Source organism: Epinephelus moara, chromosome 23 (genome assembly GCF_006386435.1).
Source record: "Epinephelus moara isolate mb chromosome 23, YSFRI_EMoa_1.0, whole genome shotgun sequence".
Taxonomy (NCBI): Eukaryota; Metazoa; Chordata; class Actinopteri; order Perciformes; family Serranidae; genus Epinephelus; species Epinephelus moara.
In genome coordinates this window covers 22,124,903-22,147,732 of record NC_065528.1, presented here as the reverse complement: position 1 = coordinate 22,147,732, position 22,830 = coordinate 22,124,903, and the positions used below count along the sequence as shown (strand labels likewise).

At 42.2% G+C, this 22,830-nt stretch overlaps 1 protein-coding gene across 1 annotated transcript in view; it reads left to right on the top strand.

Moving 5' to 3' along the window:
- Positions 1-22,830, top strand: part of apaf1 (apoptotic peptidase activating factor 1) — a 72,238-nt gene that overhangs the window by 41,561 nt on the left and 7,847 nt on the right. The gene's annotated exons all lie outside the window — the stretch shown is intronic.

Below are 22,830 nucleotides of genomic sequence, written 5' to 3'. Positions count from 1 at the left end.
AGCTATGTTTACTCAAACTAATGTAAATGTTCTGTTTCCTCACTACGAAAAAAACAAGTGGCGGCTTGTTGTTGTGGCGTGCTTCGGCAGCTCTACACCAGTTCATGTGCAAAGTTCTGCACTCCATCTTTAAATAATGAAGTTTAAGTAGTGTGTTTACTCCCAATGTGGCAGCAAGCAATGACCTCTTTATATTTTACTGTATTGTTTCTGCTGCATCAGATTGTTAGCGATGCATTATTATTATGCAACAGACTGGTAGTTGGCACCTAAATGTACTGCGTGCCTCTTCCTGCCCACGCTCAAACTTGAGTGTATATACTGTACACATAAAGTCACCTCCACAAAGTTCTGCAGCATAATTCACCCAGCATGCCTCTTGCTGTTTTCAACAATATACCCTTGTTTGTGAGACGGAGAGTTGTTGATTGAGATGCGTTTGATGTGTCTCAGTGAAAAACAAAACAGAAATGCCCCCAACACGCTCCATTGTTACGTTAAGCAGAGGAGCACTGCAGTGGTGCAGGTTTACATAAAAACACTCAATACCTGAGGGAGTGATATCAGTGCCTCTTCGTGACGTGACCGGAATAGTGTGTGTGTGTGTGTGTGTGTGTGTGTGTGTGTGTGTGTGTGTGCAGCTCTTTGTTATTGCCTTTACTTTTACAGGAGATGGGGTCACAGAGCGGACAGTCTCAGCTGTGCTCTGATTGGCTATTTGCTGGGCAATGATGTAATCCTCAAGGGAGAGCGGTTCTGATCGATGAGGCTTTATATCTCAGATTACTCCTGATACTCTGTGTGGGGTCGTGCTGTGTGTGTGTGTGTGTGTGTGTGTGTGTGTGTGTGTGTGTGTGTGTGTGTGTGTGTGTGTGTGTGTGCGAATATGTGCACGCGCCTTTGTTTATACCTGCCTGTGTGGGTCGACAGAGATGTTACTGTTGAAGGCAGCGCTTCAGGCTTTTTATAGACAGATGGCCAAAAACACATCATAATCTCGTCTGCAGCAGATTCCTGTTGACAAGATCATAAAGCCTGGAAATGAGCTCAAAGTTAATGAGGGCTTCATGTGTTTCTTTTACTTAATACCTTCTCTTTTTATGTATTTGACAGCATTCAGATTCTGATTTTCAGAGAACTCTCAGCTGTCAGACGCATAATTGTTTCTCAAGGCAGACATATCACAAAGCCCTCAGCGGGCTATTAAAAAGAAAAATGAGGTGCTAGAAAGAACACCAGACACAGTAGCATGACATCATATGTGAGGATAGAGACTTAAAGGTCTGAATTTACTGCCTTTCTAACAAAAAAAGAGCTTAAGGTCAGACTTTAATCAATGTGAGGCTAACAAGCCGGCTGAGGATGTCGATAAAAGGGGCCACTTTTGGCTGGTTCCCGGATTTTTGATTGTCTACTAATAGGGTTGTCCGAAAATATTATTACAATAATAACTCATGTCCATCAATTTGTGTTTATCTGTTATATCTCGACATAGATGAAGTCAGTATTTCTGCTGAGCTCAAGAGACGGTTCCACCTTTTGGGGAAATACTCTGTTTGCTCTCTTGTTGAGAGTGAGATTATCACTCTCATGTCTATACGCTAAATATAAAGCTCGAGTCAGCGGGCAATTAGCATAGCTTACACTCTTAGAAATAAAGGTTCTAACTAGAAACATAGGAGAATCCTTTTTGGCCCTTTTCAAATAGGTTCTACTGGGCACACACACGCAAACAGAGAGAGATACCCATGATGGAAAAACAGCCCCAAACGTGACGGAGACAACAGCTGGGAGCAGAAGCGCTTGTCGACTGGCGTGGAGAAATGCACGTCTGGTGTGAACGGGCTCGCGCGAGAATTTCGGTGCTCTGCGCTGCGCTTCGCAGCACTTCGCTGGCAGTGTGGCCCTGGCGTAAGAAGCCTCTTGGATGAGCGCTGAAACGTCTTCAAGAAACTCAAGAAAGTCCAGTTGCCTACGATACCGCACTTAAGATTACCATGACCTAGATGACTAAGAATCTTTACCCACTTTAGATTAATTTCCTGTATCTGTGTCATGTGGGTTTTGCCACTGTTCTGCCCCTTTGGGAGACCAGCGTCGCTTCTGAGTCTATTTATTCCAGTGGGAGAGGTGAACATGAGCACAGATTATGGCCGCTTCTTTCGCCCAGTAGTCACTGAAGTAAATATTGGACCCATTTTTTACAAGCCCCAAGCCTTCTAAACATTCCGACACTGAAATGGCATTTCGTCAGACAAACAAATCAGGAAAAAACAACTTTGTTCGGGACATGTCTCTATTTTGGCAACACACTCTTGCGAGATTTGGACGCAACTAGACGCCTCTGTGCCGGTCCAAACGTCTGTAAATCTGTGCATCTGTACGTCCCTCCATCTAATTCTTGTGAACGCAATATCTCAAGAATGCCTCTAGGGAATTTGGCACAACTGTCAACTTGGACTCAGCAATGAACTGATTAGATTTTGGTGGTCAAGGGTCAATGGTCAATGGTCAAGGTCACCGTGACCTTGCATCTATCTTATTCTCATGAATTTCTTTACATATGGCACAAATATGTACTTGGATTCAAGGATAAACTGATTAGATTTTGGTGGTCAAAGGTCAAGGTCAGTGTGACCTTGAATCAGTCTCATTCTCGTGAACATGATATCTCGGGGTGTCGCAGTGGATAGTGCTGGCGCCCCATGTACAATGGCGATGCCTCGCCGCAGTGATCGCAGGTTTGACTCCGGCTTGCAACCATTTGCTGCATGTCACCCCCCTCTCTCTCTCCCCCATTTTACTCTATCTTGTACATTAAAGGCAAAAAGCCCGAAAAAATAATCTTTACAAAAAAAGGAACATGATATCTCAAAAACACTTTATGGGAATTTCTTCAAATTTGGCCCACACGTTAACTTGGACTGAAGAATAAACTAGAATTTTGACTTGGAATTTGGTGGTTGAAGGTCAAAGGTCAAGGTCAGTGTGACCTCTCAAAACATGTTTTTGGTCATAACACCAGAATTCATGCACTTATTATGACAAAATGTTGCACAAATGTCTAATGGGATATAATGATGAAGTGATGACAGTTTTTATACAAAAGGTCAAAGGTCAGCTTCACAGTGACATCATAATACTCTGCATAAAACACGTTTCTGGCCATGACTCCACGTCATATCTCAGGAACAGAAGGGGAGACATTTGGTCAGTTACTGATTTGGTGACGCTAATTTTGAAATTGCGCCAATTGTATAGATCGGATGTATAGATAATTCTATTTTTTTTTAATAGATTTGTGCCTGTTTTACCCTCCAAACTTAAACCAAACTGGACACCAAACTATTACAGCCGTTAATGTCCGCCAATATACCCATTAGTTTGTTTATTCGTAAACTTCACAGGCAGGGCTGCTCTGCTTGTTGGGCTAATGTAGCACTCATCAGCTCCATTACATCATCATGACAGTTATAATTATTCTGGGAATGGGCTAACGAATCACTCCATTACTCTATTTCACAGACTTTTTTCTGCTCCCTCTCTCTTGTCTTCAGCAAGATGTGTTGACTTGATGGATCAGCATGTTGGATGTGAGGAGCAGTGACGGATTATTATGCCTGTCTTAAAGGGTGAACTCCCCTGAGTCGCAGGCTTTGATTGATTAATCGTACTGTGTGTCGGCCGGACAGCGATGAGAGGCCATCCTGTCTGTCACTGTAATTACCATGACACTGTGTGTATCTCCTATGACAGATAATATAGCCCACAGAGTGAGGAATCATGATGTTAATCTAACTGTCTATCTGTTTTAATGATTATTGCCAAGGCGAGTCCCCAGGCTCGCTTGTTTTTGCAATCAGCAAATGTCTTGAAACTAAAACTTGGCAATTTCACTCAGACACAGAACTTTAAACAGACTTGTTATAGAGTAAGTTGACTTTAAGAAATCCTCTCTCATCCCTTAGCTGTTCCATGTCTCTGAGCTTTAGTTGTAAGAATGAAAAGGGAGTGGTATTTCCATGTAAATATGAAGCAAGAACACCAGTGTGCTCAGATAAAATATTTACTGACGCCTACAAAAAAAATAAAAATCATGGAACGTTGTAATTATTTTTCTGTCAGTCTTGGAAAAAGGCTTGGCAATCATCTGGACGTCATCATAAGGGTATTTGGTTTGTATTTATCCTCAGCTGGTGTAAGGGAGAGATTTCATTATGGAGGATCAGTGGGATTGAATTAAATGTGCGTTTGGATCATAGATGTAGACTGATTGATATTGAAGTTTGGCTTGAATACTAGAAAAGGCCGAACAACAGCTCAGCTGAACGGTACTAACTTCTTTTGCTCTTAGAAAGCAGAGACTAGGTTAGAAATCCATTTTCACAACATAACTTGATAAAATAAGAGGTCATGAAAATATCTTTATTTTATGAATAAAGCTGCTGTTGACTTCATATTCTGCCTCTTCAGTAGCACACTGAGCACAGACTAATGACTAAAACAAAGATGTACAACATGACCTCAAATTGTTGTGCTTCTGCCTCCAAGACTACAGAAGTCTTTTGTTCCAACTTACAATAACTTCTAGTTGTACAACATAAAAATTGCTGTGAAAAATGTCTAATCTTTTGGTTTTGGCAATGTGCCCAGCACCTTTGGTATAGTTGGCCCTCGTCGGCTTTTTTCCGGCTGATTCAGCATGTTGAATTGGCATCAGTAGCTCATCGCTGAATGAAATCACTCGGATTGGCCGTTCAGCTTCGTGCACGATAAGAGAAACAAAAGTGAGGAAAGCAAACAGATGGCGAAAGTGAAGAGGGAGTGAGATGGAAACAAACTTGTTATATTAGGTAAAGATATTTGGTAAATTCGAAATGGACTTGCACTTGTATAGTGCGTTTTTAGTCTTCGACCACTCAAAGCGCTTTCTACATTGCGAGGCACATTCACCCATTCACACACACATTCATACACTGGTAGCCGAGGCTAGCATACATGGTGCCATTTGTTACTCAGTTTATAACACACTCACACACCAATGGACAGCCATCGGGAGCAATTTGGGGTTCAGTATCTTGCTCAAGTATACGAAATCAAGGGGGGGGGGTCAAATCACTGATCTTCCAATAAGTGGATAACCCGCTCTGCTGCTGAGCCACAGCCACCCTATTTGACTGAGCTCTTCAGCAGAATCGGTTCGTAATTGTTTGTAATATTGTTTGCTATTGCACAGTTAATATTATTTGTTCTTTCAATGTCAGGTTGTGTTGGTAATGTGCAAGATATAGGCAGACAATCTGGAGATTGCCAATATCCTCTCTGGTTGACATAGGTTGCTAAAATAATGCTTTGACATGCTAATATAAAATGTTTTTGGCTAGCTACGGGCATTTTGTTAGCGTTTCAGCTCTTTGTTGTGGATTGTGGCGCCAATTGTTTTTCCCTCTGGTGGGTGTGGTTATCAGAGAATGACGCATTGTGTTGTTTCTCTATGGTTTGGGAGTTACTGTGTTCAAGGTCAGCCGTCAGTCAATGTTGGGCCATCAGTTGGCCGCCTGTTGCCCTAGTTTTGGTGGCATGTCCCACTGGCACTAGGCCCTTGTTGGCTTTTTTTTCCGTCCGATTCAGCACGTTGAATTGGCTTCGGAGACGGCTGAGCTTGTTAGTGAGGTAGATCGCTCTCATCGGCAGTTGAACTCAGTGGACAAGAAGAGAGATGGAAGTGAGGAAAGTAAACAAACTGCCAAAGTCAAGAGGGTGCGCTTGTTATTTTAAGATTGAGCTCTTTAGCAGAAATTGCTTGTAACTGTTTGTGTTCTTCACTGGCGCATTGTAAAAATAATTTGCTTTTCAACTTGGGTTGTGTTGTTAATGTGCTAACTGGCTAACTAGCATCTTGAATCTGTTTGTCAGTCTTCCAATTTCCTATTTTTAATGATGAACACAGATTATTGCTGCCTGCTGGTGTGGAGCGTTAGCTTCTCTACAGAACGTATGTGCTAGTTGGCTGTTGGCTTTAGTCTTTGCGGTATGTTCAGGTGCAACATTTTGGCCAAGACACAAGCAACATGAGGCGACACAACAGTCGGCCTTCATTGCCATTAGTTCTTTGATATCGGTTTGATGTCTTTAAGAAGATTTAAGCCTAACTTTATTAGACGGCACAAATGAAAAATAACACACAGCTCTGCGCTTTAGTGAATTGTTTTGCATATGCAGAAGAAAAAACAAATTATAATTTGAAGACTGTTTGTAAATACCAGCAAGATAAGATTAATTTGGATTATGTGTTAACATAAAAACAAGCCCTTAAAGCATAGTTTGTAATTACTACAATGGTTATTTCATTGATTATAATCTAGATCCACTGAAATTGTCTCTTTTTCCTGAAATACACACCATTCAGGAGAGGCACTACAGTTTTCTGAAAGCTCCTTACACAAATACTAACCATAGTATATGTTGCTGTGACATTATTCCTAAAGAGATCTGTTGGAAATATAAATAAAACCAAGCAGAACAGAGCAGAGAAGGCATGTTTTTGTTATCGTGTGTGATTCAGTGGAGTTTTCAGCTATCAGATCCTCTCTGATCGCGGCTCTAAACATCAGAAGCCAGTCTACAGAATGACTCAGTGTGCTGCTGCTGCCACTGCTGCACTGGGTGATGTTGTTATTGGTCGCATAAGAGCAGGAGAAGTGACAGCGGGTGATGTCTCCCATGGTTCTCTCTTAGTTGATGGGTTGATATGATGCAACGTGAGGCGTGTAGCGTGTGGAGTCCTTATTGTTTGCCTCTTTCTATTTGTCTCTTTTGCTCCCTGTGTAGATGTGATGTTTTCTTGTTTGTCCCTGTGGTTTTTTACTCGTCTCTGTCAGTTCTCCTGCCTTAATCATCTCTCAAGCGCCTTTTTTCCCCCTCCGTCTCTGCCGCTCTCCGTTTTATCGCTCCTTCCCCCTCTGTATGGTCGGGTGAATGGTGTGAGTGTAATTAAAAGCAGCGGGCTATTGTGTGGGGGTATATGTGCTTGTCCAATCCCCTGTTGCGTGAATGTACCTGTGTAGAGTGTTTAATTAAACATTTCTTATGCTTCTTATCACAGATTTTCACTTTACATAATAAAAAACACAACACATGGGCTTGTATCGGTGCATTCGGTTGTAAAATTGTAAGCTTACATGCCTATGAGCAGATAAGTGTGTGTTTCCATGTGTGTGTGTGTGTGTGTGTGTGTGTGTGTGTGTGTGTGTGTGAGTGTGTGAGTGTGAGTGTGTCAGGGTGTGATGAAGTGGTGTGGTCCAGCCCTCTGAGAGAGGCTGTTACATCCTACACTGATTCCCATCAGTCCTCCTCCCTTTTGCTCCGGGTCCTGCCAAGAAATGCTGTACCTGTCTCACACCTGGCCTTCACACACACACACACACACACACACATACACACACTTACAGGGCCATGCAGACACACTTTCCAAACGGCGATGAGACAATCTGTCACAGTGCCATGATCCAAGAGGGAGGTGGCAGGTGTGAAAAGGCTCATCCTGACGGCGCACACACGCCCAGCAGCCCAGAGTAATTCACACCAAGTCGTCATGCTGCAAACAAAACAGCAATATAGATATTGACCCAGATCTTTCTATTTTTACTCCGTGAACAGTTTCTCAGATTCAAAAGTGTCTTTACTGAGTGAACAGAGACACAACAGGCTTGTCCTTATTTAGCCTCAATCAATATCTCTGGGTACCCTCGAGCTTTGTCTGTTTCAGTAAGCCAGCTGTCAAAAGCTGAGCTGAGGTGCCATCTCATCAGCATCTGTTCTGTTAATCCTCCGATTTCAGTTTGATTGGACTCACGAGTCACTGATGCAACCACTTTGCCACTATTGATTTTTTTTTTTTTTTAAAGAAAAAGAAATTTAGAAAAGGAAAAAAATCCGAATGAGGTAAATTAATAAGACTTGGACTACTGATTTGATTACCGATTTATCAGTTTGGCTGATAAATCAGGGCTGACAGACGTTTTATAAACTATAGTTATGGGTGGAACTTGACTCCGATCGTGGCTGATGACTGTGCGGCCTTCATCCATCCCACTGGGACATACATCACCGTCTGGAGCTGAAGAGGGGAAGATAATTAACTATAGACACTAAAACCATTTTTGTTCCTGCTGTAAAGTTGAGCATTTTAACATGAGGGTCTGTGGGGATTGACTTGCTCTTGGAGCCAGCCTCAAGAGGCCATTTGAGGAACTGCAGTTTTTGGCACTTGCGTTGGCTACGTTTTTCAGCCTTGGAGGTTGCTGTTCGGTTGAAACCTGAGCTGTAGAGTCATAGATGGTGTTCAGCCCTGTAAAGTCAACTCATAACTGGAACAGGACAGAAGCAACACACAGTTTCTTTTCTTGTCATCTTTGTTTTTCACTCACACACTGTTCACACACTGACATTTGTAGTAGACAAACACAGACACAGACACAGACACAGACACACACACACACACACACACACACACACTTCCAAACAGTGTATCCCCAGATGGATGGGAGTGTTTTAGATGACAGTCCTCCCCTGCCACCATTGTTGTCAGACATCACTTATCAGCCAAGCCTCTGATGGAGGAGAAAGGGAGAAACACAATTTCACCTTATCTCACCTTCTTACGCTCCCGTCTCTTTCATTCTCTATATTTCTCTCCCCGAGTTCCCACCAGACCTGCTCTGTCTGTGTTCCCCTCTAACGCTATCTCTCTGTTTCACACCTTCATTTGTTTTTTTATTTTCTGTCTGCTGTCATTTTCTTTGTCTGTCCACTTTTGTGGCCTTATGTTTAAAGCCGCCCTCCCTCGCCGGAACCTAACACTCCCAAGGCGTACACTGTATTCCTCTTTAAAATAATGCTTACTTTGTACAGTAGGTCACAGTAAAGCCATTTCAGACCCCTATAGATTTCTCTCACCCATCAGGTCTATCTGTCTCTCTCCTGCTTTCTCAGCCTGAGCCATCATCGTTAAGCTCATCCTAACGAGGCCTCAGCGGCTAATGAACTATTACAGCCCGTCGCCACTTAAAGCAAGACTCAGAGCGAAGCTGGGAAGGAGGGCAGGGAGTTGTGATGAAATGAAGGAGCGAAGGTTGCGCTGACCTTCCCTCAAGAGACATTTGATGGACGGAGAATCTGTCAGAGATTAAGAAAGAGTTGCGTAGCAGCGAGCAGTGCGGAACTGAGCGAAAAGGACAGAGTGCAAAGTAAATGCAATCACCTCTCTGAGGGATGGATGGGGTATCAAGCAGTCAAGATTCTTGTATAATGAGATTGACTAAGCCATAAGTAAATGTGTCTCCATTCTCCCTCGCTGGCAAAGACCTCTGTGCCTTCTCTCGAGGCCAGACATCAGTCAGTCCAAGTATTCATTCGTCTTTCTCAGGCTGGAGTTATGTTGCCCCCAGATGCATTCGTCTGAGGTCTGTTTTTGTTCCAGAAGTCAGAATAGTAACTCGTCGCATATGCAACTTCTTTTGGTTGGAAATAACAACAAAGCAGGCTGTGTGTGCAAAAATATATTTTATTCTAGAAAACAAGTATCACAGAGTTGGTTTGTGATGAAGTGTCAGAACAAAGAACACAGAACAAACATCAGGCATTGTAGTTTATGTTTTAATTAACTGATTTTTGTAAGTGTGTCAGGCAGAGTTTGAGGAAAAGGCTGCAGTGTGAAACAGAACAGAGGTAGTCACCGATGAGACAATGCTGCATGATCCATCCGACCATCCATTTTCATCTGCTTATCTTGGACCGGGTTGCAGGGGCAGCAGGCTAAGCAAGGTCCTCTTCCCAGCAACAATTTTCAGCTCCTCCTGCGGGATCCAGGCGTGTTCACAGGCCAGATAAGATTTATAATCTTCCAGTTGGACATGCCTGGAAAACCTCTAACAGGAGGCGTCCTGATCAGATCCCCCAACCAACTCAGCTGACCCCTTTCGACATGAAGGAGCAGCAGCTCTACTCTGAGTTCCCTCCTGATGTCTGAGCTCCTCACCCTATCTCTAAGGCTGAGCCCAGCCACCCTACGGAAGAAACTCATGTCACTCACTACTATCCCTTATCTCAATCTTTCAGTCACTACCCAAAGCTCATGACCATATGTGAGGCTTTGGATGTAGATGGACCAGTAAATTAAGAGCTTTGCCTTCTGGCTCAGCTCCATCTTCACCATGATAGCCCAGCACAACGCCTGCATAATTGCTGATGCTGCACCAGCTACCTGATGCTCCATTTTACCCTCACTCATGGAACAAGACCCTGAGATGCTTCAATTTATTTGCTTGGGGCGAGAACTCTCCCAACCCAGATGGGGCAATCCGCCATTTCCCAGCAGAGAGTTATGGTCTCAGATTTGGAGGTGCTGACTCTCATCCAGACTGCTTCATACTCGGCTACAAACCACTCCAGTACGTGCTGGAGGTTACAGTGTGATGAAGCCAATAGAACCACATCATCCGCAAAGAACAAAGATGCAATTCTGAGGTCCCCATACCGGACACTCTCCTCCCCAGGGCTGCAGCCTGGATGCCACATGATCAAGTTCAAATATTTATCATTGGTTTGCATCTTGTTAACATAGGAACGCACCTGTTTACAGAATCTAATCAGAATAATGATCTAATACCACTATGATTGTAAAGTAGTGACAAAGTCAGCCTACAGATCAGTCCTTTGGTTAATAGCTTCATTTGTTATCCTGATAAATGCCAAGTAAATTTTACTTATTCAGCCCAAAGTCACAAACTCGCCTTCCCCTCTCTATGATGGCCAATGTTTCATCCCTCCTTTGAGTGTAGCCAAACTGGACAACCAAAAACATTTTTGATTTCTGATGTGTTCAGATCGCACATCATTCATTCATTTCTGGTGTTGGGTGTCGCGGGGGACTGGAGCCTATCCCAGCTGGGTGAGAGGCGGGGTACACCCTGGACAGGTCACCAGACTATCACAGGGCTGACACATAGAGACAGACAACCATTCATGCCTACGGACAATTTAGAGTCACCAATTAACCTGCATGTCTTTGGACTGTGGGAGGAAGCAGGAGTACCCAGAGAAAACTCAAGGTGACACGGGGAGAACATGCAAACTCCGCACATAAGAGCTCCCCCACCCCAGTGTTCAAACCAGGAACCCTCTTGCTGTGAGGCGACAATGCTAACCACTGCCCTACCATGACATCATTTAAGAACTAATTCTGATTGAGTAAACCCTGACCCTTAGACCCTTTACTCAAATCAGGAAAAACACTTCCAAAAAGACCCTCTAACAGGTTAACAAAGGAATCCTGTGCCCTTTTTGTTTGCTTTTATGCCACAAGTGGCCACTTGGAAAATTGGCAGCAAGGCTAAATAGCATGGCGTTTACACGTATTAAAGGCATCACTAATCTTTCATTTTTATAACCACTCAAATGCTTCAAGTAAAAGTCCTGTTTGCACAAAAAGACATTTAAGCAGCAAAATGCAACTATGCATATGTGCAGTTTTATGTGGTAATAACTCATTAGTTCAGAGTCTTTTCCCACACAGAGAAATGCCAGTTTTAGACTCCAGACAGTCAATCTTTCACTTATTCTGTCAGAGCACTTTAACAAGCTTTTACTTCAACAACACACACTCACATTCACACCCAAGTGCTTAAAGGAAAATCACGGCAGGCTTTTAAAGCCGGCTATACTGTAAAACTGTCACATATTCTGACTGAATTGGACTCACAGAGTACAGTTCACCTTTCATTGCTGTGTCACAGTTTTACAGTATGGCTGACTTTGAGTGCCAGATATATTTTATCCCCTCTGGTCTAAAGTGAGTGAGCTGTACAGGACAGGCCTGCAGGAGAGTTTTTTGATATGTCTGGTGCTGTAGCAACAAAACCGCAGTGTCAAGTTTATTTTTTATTTTTAGTAGAACACATTGAACACAGGACGTTTTATAAATAGTCTTCTGATTATTAATAGCTGTGTCAGTTCTTGTGGCGACCAGGGAGTCGTCTGACTTTCTTGTTTTCTCTTTTTGTTTTTTTAATGTTTCAGTGCTGCTTTGAAGAAAACTTTCCGGACACTTTATTTGCAACAGCAATGACTGAATTCCCTCAAAGGGTTTATTAACCTTTCATCTGATCTCCCAGCAGCTTTTGCATTCACGCTGCAATATAAAGAACATCCTCATGGGCGTCAGTGCTGCTGTATGTTGTCTAACAGGCTAGTTGCACCCCTTGGCTTTCACTTTGATATTTGCACCCCCGCCTCCGTCAGAATTGGTCCAGAGATGGAAATAACACATTTTGATGACTGCTGTTTCTAAGGGGACCTGTATGTATGTATATGAGGCAGCGTAACAGGCCACCGCGTCGGTTCAGGCAGCGTTCGCACTTTTGATTTCATTCAATGCTTTTCTTCCGTCACGCTGTTTGAGAAGTAAGCACCCCGCAGTGCTGCTCCAGCGTAGCAGCAAGACCTGCCTCTAAAAATATCTACACACACACATGAGATGCAAAACAGCTCCTGAAAGTACGTTTATCTTTTTCTCTGAAAATTTCACATCATTTCCTGTCTTTTTTTTTTTTATTATTCCACAGACGTTTTTCAACTCGCACTCAGTGTTCTTCATGTGGTCAAAATGCATCCCGGCATATTTTCCATAGGTGCTTGACTCTGCTTTTGCATTCACTCCTCTGCTGTTACTCGCTTCCACATGAGACAAAGCACGAGCGAAGAACTTTGAAAGAGTTAAGCTCGGAGAATGAATGTGGCCTGGTTTCTGTGCTTTTGTTGTCAAGCTTGGGGTATAAACACAGGCTGGTGAAATATTTATCTGTCTCGAGGAGGCAGTTGTTTCCCCTGCGTTGCTCATTAAGCCAGGGTTAATTGTCTCTGGCTGCAGAAGAAGGGCCTTTGTGTGTGCGAATTACACTGAGATGAAATGGGGCAGAGAGGAGATGGGAGATCGGTGATAGAAGATGAGATCGGGGGGGNGGGGGGGGGGGGGGGGGGGGGGGCTGCTGATGGTGTGTGCTTTGCAAAATGTGTGGATACACTCACACTGACTGACTTTTTCTATCTCTTTGACTTTTCCGTTTCGCTTTTACACTCTTTGTAATAAACTCTCTCCCTTTGTCTTATTTTCCTAAGTTCTTTTTTAGTCTTATTCTGCTGTTTTCACACTGGACTCATTGATTTGAATCTCAGCCTCCCACCCTCCATCCCTGCAAACCCGCTGGTTTGCTTTCATCCTTTGTTTACTGTTGCTCTGATTTGTGGCATGCTTGAGTTCAGTTCGGCTGTTAACTAAAGAAAAGAGTCGATATGGAGAGAAATAAATCTCAAAACTGATGAAAAATACTCTTTTTTTTAATCCACAAATAAAAACAAGATTTGCAAATGTGTATGAAATACCTGAATACATTATGGCTTTCACATAAGCCTCTCATATGTACAAACCCACCCAAATTTAATAAGTATAAAGTCATTTTACAAATAAAAACAACAAGACTTAAATAAATATCATTATTGCACATATTTGCGTTAAATCTTCAATGAAATAATATTCAAAGTTTTGTTTTTGAATAGAAATTAGCATAAAAATGTCATATCTGAGTGCATGGTATAGTGAGGCTCCAGCTGCATATAACTGTCCGCACCCAGCCTGAGTCCGAGAGAGGCATAACCGAGCTGAACCTGAACGTAACAAGCATTCTATTTCTTATGTCTGAACCAGACACGAGTCTGGCGTAGTTAAGGAAAACACTCTGCTCCGGTGCTGTTAGTGAAAGATGCAGGCGAACCTCTTTACACTGCCCTGTCCATTTCCTCGTGTCACTTAAACTACTAGAAACTAAACTAGAATTACCGCCCTGCAGTTGTATGCCTCTGTAAAGTTCTCCTACATTTTACATCCAAGTCTGTGAAAACATGGCTGCTTCACATACGTCTTCCCCCCGGCACCGCAAAAGATCTATATCATCACCAGTTTCAAGGTGGCTGTACAAGATCAGTGTCGTCAATTCAGTATCTGACTGAAGCCCAGTTCAGACCAAAGATTTGCAATGAGATGAATTGAAACATGCAACTACTTGCAATGCACTATTTTGCAGTGTTCTGAAAACCTGCCGGTTCACACCAATGCAACTAGATGAGATCGTGTATCATCTCTATACAACAACTCTGTGTACCTCTGTTCTGATTTCCAGCTTTTCAGGTTTATTTTGTGGCTGAATATAATTTGTAGCTTCTTAAAATCTGAATGAGGATAGTGATAGTGAGATACTGGCTACAGCTGCATTTGTAGTAGTGATGAAATGGCAAAAAAGCACATACAGCGAGCAGCAGCAACCCACCGTGCGACACCGGCACACTGTGAGGATGGTGGGGTTTCTTTTTCCCCGTTAAAGGTTTTTTTGGGGGGAGTTTTTCCTTATCCGCTGGGTCCAAAGGACAGAGGGATGTCGTATGCTGTAAAGCCCTCTGAGGCACATTGTGATTTGTGATATTGGGCTTTATAAATAAAATTGATTGATTGATTGAGAGGGCTTCGCAGGGACAGAGCACCTGCCACAGCAAGCAAACACGCCATCTGTGATCATTTTGACTTGTCAGACAGACTTCACTACAAGCTGATTGCCTGTTCAAACATGTGACATGCTTTACGTTCTAAAACCAGCTGCCGGCAGTTTGACCAGCTGAGTTGCAGGTGACACCATCAGCTGGCTTGAGTCGAGCTCAGACGGCCAGTTCACACCGCTGCAACTTTTCTTCCAAAACGGTTTCGTCTTGTCGAGAATCATTGGTCTGAACTGGGCTTAAGATATGACGTTGAGTAAGGGCCAGAAAAGTGTTTTTGCTGAACATTATGACATCACAGTGAAGTTGACCTTTGACCTTTTGGATGTAAAATGTCATCACTTCATCATTTTATCCTGTAAGACATTTTTTGTGAAGTTTTGTCATAATTAGCATAAGAATTCTTGAGTCATAGCCAAAACATGTTTTGTCAGTTGTTTGGAGAAATACCCTAAAGGTGTTCTTGTAATATTTCGTTCACGAGATTGAAATGGATGCAAGGCCACAGTGACCTCGACCTTTGACTACCAAAATCTATTCAGTTCGTTGTTGAGTCTAAGTGGATATTTTGCCAAATTCTTAGAAGTTCCCTCAAAGTGTCATTGAGGTATCAAGTTCAAGAGAATTAGACGGATGCATGGATTCTGTTACCTTCAGACAGAGCCAGGCTAGCTGTTTTCCCCCCTGTTTTCAGTCTTAATGCTAAGCTAAACTAACCGGCTGCTGGCTCCATTTACATATTTACCATACAATCTCCTAATCTGACTCTCTGCAAGAAAGAGAATAAGTGTTTTTCCCCAAATGCCCAAGTATTCCTTTAAGTGCAGGTGGAAAAACTTGCGGTCGATGATCTGGTCGTTAAGAAACCATTTTATCTGTTGTGTGTTTGTGCTATCAATGCGAGAATGCCAAAAATATTGTCGTGTCATGCAATAATCTCTCCATTGTCATATGGAGTGCGTTCTGAATGCAGATAATATCACTACAGTTTGACTGAAACTTTTGGTTCCACCTGGTTCGGTGGTCTGAGAGCAGTTATTCTTTGAAATTGCTGAAATCCTGTCCATAACTCAGATAAAACTGCCGGTGTGAAAGAGCTCTTACTCTGCATCATCATTTCCTCCTCTGTGTCTCACATGATGCTTCTTCTCTTTTTATATTTCTGTATCTTTTTTTCCCAGCTCCTCTCTTCCCCATCGGCTCACTTTTTCTCCTTTTCTCTTTTGATGCCACTCTCTGTTTAATGTTCTCTTTTTATGGATCCGTCTCTCCCTTCTTCTTCTGTGTGCCGTAAGGTGTGCGAGAGAAAGGGAGAAATAAATGGAAAGAGGAGCAGCCTCTCTAATCCGAGGGTGTAAAATCTCTGTTTCAGTTTTCCTGCTCTCTACAATCAATACTCATTTGTGTTTCCTTGCTTCTTTTCCTGGTCACATGTGCGATGAAAAGAGAGGTGCCAGTGGAAATAAAGGAATGCAGGTGGGAGAAAGTGAAGAAAGTGTGCGAGGGGGAGATGTGTAGAGGATTGTCTGAGCATCAATATTTCAGTGGATAGAACCTTGGATGAATAATTCAACCTCGGTGTCACACTGTTTCGCTCTCCGCAAGACTCTTGGCCTGGTCGCACACACACACACACACACACACACACACACACACACACACACACACACACACACACACACATACACATACACTAATTCCCCCACTTTTTCTTTCTGAAATGGAGGTGGCCTTACAAAATCGTCTGAATCTACTCCAGCTGGCATCCCCTCTTCCTTTAATCCCCCTCCCCTCCTGCCTCCCTCCATTGTGTGCCTCCTGCTGGCTGAAGAGTCTTTATCATTTTTTATAAAGTGTAGAAACTCTACCTATTCCCTCCGGACTCTGTATCCGAGCTATTTATGTAAGAGGAAGATGAATTACTTCCCTCCACCTCTTATGAAAGATGCAACTGTGCACCCGCTCACATCCAAGCATCTCTCCGGCCCTCACAAGAACACACACGGACAGGTATTTCCGTTATGTAAGCGGCGCTGACTTCCCTGCAGGTAGCCTGAATAAGCAGACCTATTTAGCTTCTGGAGAGCTAACGTAACGACGGAGGGCCTGTCGGAGCAGATTTAGTGCTCCTCTGCTGTTTAGCTGAAATGAATCGGGGTTGCTCGCATTCACACGACAGCTATCCCGGCTTCCCCAGATGTGATGCTGACCCGTGTGTATGTGAGCGTGACGCTGAAAAGAAGCTTATCTGAACATGCAGAATGGTGTGGCGCTATAGATAAGGCCTCAGTGGCTCTTCTTGTTTTCTGTCATCATGTCTCCACCGAAGCAGATGACATATACTCTCCACTAGGGCTGGGTGATATGGCTTATGAATAACATCTTAATGCTTGGAGGCTATTCTCTGATATACAATACATATCCTGTTATTCTCTCGAACATAAAAACTGATGCTTATGGTCATACCAGTGTGATCAGTCTGGAAAATATATCTGAATTCAGAGGAAACGGCTCGTAAATGACAGTTTCCAGAGGTAGCGAACGACAACCCAGATAGCTGCCTAGATTCAACTTTAGGTAAATTAATAGCAAACACCTTGTCTCTCAAAACACAATGCTGCACTCCCAGAATGCATTGCATGGCTGCGTACCTAGACAATGAATGCAAAATGTGGAAATGACAAATCCTGTGGGCATGTATCATTAGTATATACATGTACATCAAAACACAGTGGGGGCTGGTCTCTTTGGAAGTGGAGGCTTCTTCACTGGCTGGTGTTTTAACTGATTGAACAGATTTGTGGTACTGCCACCTTTAGCAGCAGTCGTTGTGTGGCAGACTTTGCAGATGATAGTGGTCTGTTCCACATCTGCTCTTCTGAAACTGAACCACCTTCAGATGATAGACACGCTCCGGGAACTTCCTCCATTTTGGAATGACGTGAACTCAGTGATTGATGTTAAACTGGCAGCTGTGGTTCATCAGTTTGGGGTGTGTGTGTGTGTGTGTGTGTGTGTGTGTGTTTTGGTATGAGAGAGACAGAGAGGGCAGAGCTAGTGTCTTAGACATAAATACGGACTGCATAAATGAATAAATGACTGAAATGAACAAAGAATATTTTGATATTTACTATTTATTTTATCAACTCAGTTGCCAGTTTATTAGGCACACCTGCAATACATCCTACTTTCATTAAGGTAATATAGGTGCTGATGATCATATTGGTGGCAGCAGTTTGTGTGTTTTTGCTGCTGTTAAATTGCATATAATAATTCTTTTCCCACATGATTTATACCAACCTATAAAGCACAAACCTCCAAACTAATCTCATCTGACCAGTAGACGCCTCGTTACATGAAACAGCTCTGTCATGTTACCGCCGGGCTTTATTTTGCTATTCTTGTCTTTTCTTTTGTCTCTTTTATCTTGTTCTTGTGTGCTGGTGTATATTATTATTATACTTAAAGGTCCCTTGTTGATTGTTTTTTTGTTGTTGTTGTTGTTGTTGTTGTTGTTATTTTTCTCTTTTATATTCATTTTTACTCTTTTTTTCCACTGTTGGTCCTATATTACCCTATATCTTGTCATTGCACTTTGTTTTACCTTTCACTTGTTCCTGACTTGAGCTATAAAGATAAAAACTTATTAGAATCGTTACTATTATTTTATTTTATTTTATTTTTCCACGAGGGTAAATTCAATTTTTCACTCTGTTTGTCAGTTACACACAGGTCCAAACACACACATGCACAAACTGGACCTATACATGCACTAAGTGGAGAGATGTCAGAGTGGGCTGCCCATGACAGGCGCTCCGAGCGGTTGGGGGGTTCGGTGCCTTGCTCAGGGGCACCTCGGCAGTGCCCAGGAGGTGAACTGGCACCTGTCCAGCTACCAGTCCACGCTCCATATTTTGGTCCGGACGGGGACTTGAACAGGCGACCCTCTGGTTCCTAACCCAAGTCCCTATGGACTGAGCTACTGCCGCCCCAAATATCATTATGATATCACAATAGGCCAAACTTTTGACATATATCAAATAAAAACTAAAATCTAATTGACAGTTTTTCATAAAAGATAAATAAATAAATAGATAAATAAAATAAATAGATAAATACTCTGTCTATGTGAAGTGAAGTGAAGTGAAGTGAAGTGATGTGAAGTGAAGCGAAGTGAAGTGAAATGAACTAGTAAGTTAGCTTTGCATCCATGAGCTAAAAGACAGTGAAGTGAAGTGAAGTGAAGTGAAGTGAAGTGAAGTGAACTAGTAAGTTAGCTTTGCATCCATGAGCTAAAAGACAGTGAAGTGAAGTGAACTAGTTAGTTAGCTTTGCATCCATGAGCTAAAAGACAGTGAAGTGAAGTGAAGTGAAGTGAAGTGAAGTAGTAAGTTAGCTTTGCATCCATGAGCTAAAAGACAGTGAAGTGAAGTGAACTAGTAAGTTAGCTTTACATCCATGAGCTAAAAGACAGTGAAGTGAAGTGAAATGAAGTGAAGTGAAGTGAAGTGAAGTGAAGTGAACTAGTAAGTTAGCTTTGCATCCATGAGCTAAAAGACAGTGAAGTAAACTAGTAAGTTAGCTTGCATCCATGAACTAAAAGACAATGAAGTGAAGTGAAGTGAACTAGTAAGTTAGCTTTGCATCCATGAGCTAAAAGACAGTGAAGTAAACTAGTAAGTTAGCTTTGGATCCATGAGCTAAAAGACAGTGAAGTAAACTAGTAAGTTAGCTTTGCATCCATGAGCTACAATAAAGTGAAGTGAAGTGAACTAGTAAGTTAGCTTTGCATCCATGAGCTAAAAGAAAGTGAAGTGAAGTGAACTAGTAAGTTAGCTTTGCATCCATGAACTAAAAGACAGTAAAGTGAAGTGAAGTGAACTAGTAAGTTAGCTTTGCATCCATGAACTAAAAGACAGTAAAGTGAAGTGAAGTGAACTAGTAAGTTAGCTTTGCATCCATGAACTAAAAGACAGTAAAGTGAAGTGAAGTGAACTAGTAAGTTAGCTTTGCATCCATGAACTAAAAGACAGTAAAGTGAAGTGAAGTGAACTAGTAAGTTAGCTTTGCATCCATGAACTAAAAGACAGTAAAGTGAAGTGAAGTGAACTAGTAAGTTAGCTTTGCATCCATGAGCTACAAGAAAGTGAAGTGAAGTGAACTAGTAAGTTAGCTTTGCATCCATGAGCTAAAAGACAGTTAAACTCAAGCACATTTACTCACAGCCAAAAACAAGATGGCAGTCGTTTCCGTCATGAACCCAACTGCACACAAAGTAGTTTCAGTCCACTAGATACTTCTACGCTTTCACTGCCTTGCCGTGTAATGTTAGTTACATTAGGAGGTCTGTAGGACGCAGTAATTTGTAACGATTATGTCCACTCTGGACAAGTCGGTCAAGTTTTGGGAAAAATCAGTTTTCTTTGTTTTGTATGGATCATATCCAACATAAATTTCAGTTTTCTGACCACACCTGCTGCCTGCACGTTCAGCCAACCCTTTTATGTTGTCACTTTCCTCTGTATCCAACTCACGTAGTATATCTATTTATCACCTCCTGCCCTCCATCTGAATTTCCCGTGTTATAATAGTCACGTCAAGCAAGCTATTAGTCAATGACACTGCATTCCACTGAAAGTCGATAAACCTGAATCATCTCTCACTGCTGCTCACCATGTTTCATGTGGGATTGGTGTAAATTTAATTAAGGAAGTCAATAATACCGGCTGTAATATGGAATAATCTCCATTATGCTGTTCCATTACATTACCTGCATGTGTCTGATGAGTTTTAGATCATAATCTAAACACTTAAATTAAGAGTGTGTCATTGTCATGCTAATGCATTCATGTCTTTTCTCAATATATTTCCACTTAGCTCCACCTGCGCGTGCCTCGCATTAGTTATTCACGTAGCACAGAGCTGAACGTCACTGTGAACTCATCTTCCGAACCATCCTCTGAGTTAATTTCAGCAGGATGAAAGTGAGGACGATGCGCTGGATGTTTAGAAGTATTTCCATCCAGCTTAAAGAAAAACCAACTCAGTAAATACACCCAGGGGTCCTCTCAACACCAACGCAGAAACACACACGTATTGTATAGTAATTTAGTATCTAAGCCCAACACCCATAAATCAGTGGTCCCACAGTGAGGTGTTGATATCAGCACATCAGCCATCTGCTCTCAGGATATGGGCACTTGGTGTCACGCAAAACGCTGCTGCGTATTCCCACAAGAGAGAAGAAAACCGTATGGAAAGAGACTTATCTGTTGTTATGATGAATGCGTTTTTCTGTTTACAGCATCTTTACACCTTTAATCTATTTTTGTTTAGCTCACCTTCCTGTATCTCTTACCTCTCTCCTTCATTTTCATCCTTTTTCCTGCTTTTCTGTTTCTTAAATCAAAGAAATCTCTGTTTCTATATTTCTGTCTCTGCATTTCTGTCTCCCTCTCATACTAATGCATAAATATGCATGGCATCCAGTCTCGTCTTGTCACCGTCCTCTGTTGTAAATGATTCAACATACTGATTTTATGGCCCTTTTTTCCCTCCCTTCATAGTAAATCCAGTCTCACTCACATCATCTTCACACTTTCTGTTCACACGTTTCCCCTCCATCCCGCCGCCGTCGAGCCAACTGACGCTTTTAAACATTTATTCTGCGCCCGCTCTGTTCTGCATGCGTCGAATCTCTCCCTGCTAATCCTTTTTTTTATAACCAGTTGGAGTTGCGGAGTGTTTTTCCCCTTTTATTTTCTGTTTCGTCACCGGGTTTCATCAGTCGTCTGTTGCCTTTGTTTGTTGTGGGATTCAGTTGTTGTTCGACTCTCTCCCTCGTCTCGGTCTGTCTGTTTATTTCTGTATTTATACTTGCGTGTGTATGTGGGTGCAGGCATCTGAGTATTACTTCTTTTTTTTTTCTTTTTTTGAGCTGTCAGTGTTTCAGCAGCCATCTTCCCCTCCATTCAGATGCAATTACATGTTAACTTTAAGTGTCTCATTCCCTCCTCTGATACCTGCTCTGTGCGTATGCTTGTTATATTCCTCCACCTCATATTCCTCCGCGATCGATCTCACTTTTATCTCATCTATCTTTCTTCATCCAGCCACACGTCTCTGCCTGGCTCTCCATCTCTGGACGAAACAATCCAGATTTAATCTATATTTGATGATCTGTACGAAAAAGAGTATATGTTTCAGCCTTTGATGTCTTGTGTTATCAACCTTCACACAGAGACCAGAGAAAAACGTACATGGCTCATATGATACTGTAGGTATCTGTGACCTTGAAAAGTCCTTTGCTCATGCATGAGATGGAAACCAGCCCATTATTTCTCACTCAGATTCTTGATTTTAGCTCCTCGGTCCTTGCCAGTGCAGTGTCTTGGCATTCATCTGTAACCGATTCTGAGTAATAATCTGATTTAAAATTGACCTTTCATACAAAGTCAACCTATAAATTACAGATGTCACAGGGTGAGTCATTAGCATTTCAGACATGGATGCTCTTGGACATCAAACCTGTCTACATACAGGATTTGTCCACAGTATCTTATTGCAGAAACACCCCACCTGGCCTGAAATAAAAGAGCTTTTCACGATAAAAATCTGTAAACACTGCCCACACTGACCCATCCACCACACACACCAACATTAACTTCAGCTTACATTCATGCCACGCTTCTGTGCAGATAAAATCATGGACATTAATAAGGAATTTTCCAATTTCAAATCAGTCATCAAGCAAGCAGTTTAGAGTTATTGTATTTTTTTTAGAGCTGCAACCAACCATTATTTTCATTGTCAGTTAATCTATGGATTCTTTTCTGGCCTTATTGATTTGTTTAGGCTATAAAATGTCAAAAAATTGCAAAAGCCCAAATGATGTCCTCAGATGTCCTGTTTTGTCCACAACCCAAAGATACAGGTTACTGTCATAAGGGAGTAAAGACGGGGCGTCGGTGGCTTAGTGGATAGAGCAGGCGCCCCATATACAAGGCTGTTGCCGCAGCGGCCCGGGTTCGATCCCAGCCTGTGGCCCCCCCGCTGCATGCCACCTNAAAATAATAATAAGGGAGTAAAGACGCTAGAAAATATTCACATGGAAGAAGCTGGATCTGAGAAATTTTACTTTTTTCCTTAAAAAATTACTCAAACCAATTAATTGATTATGAAATTAGTTGGTGATTAATTTAATTGATTAATCGATGAATTATTGCA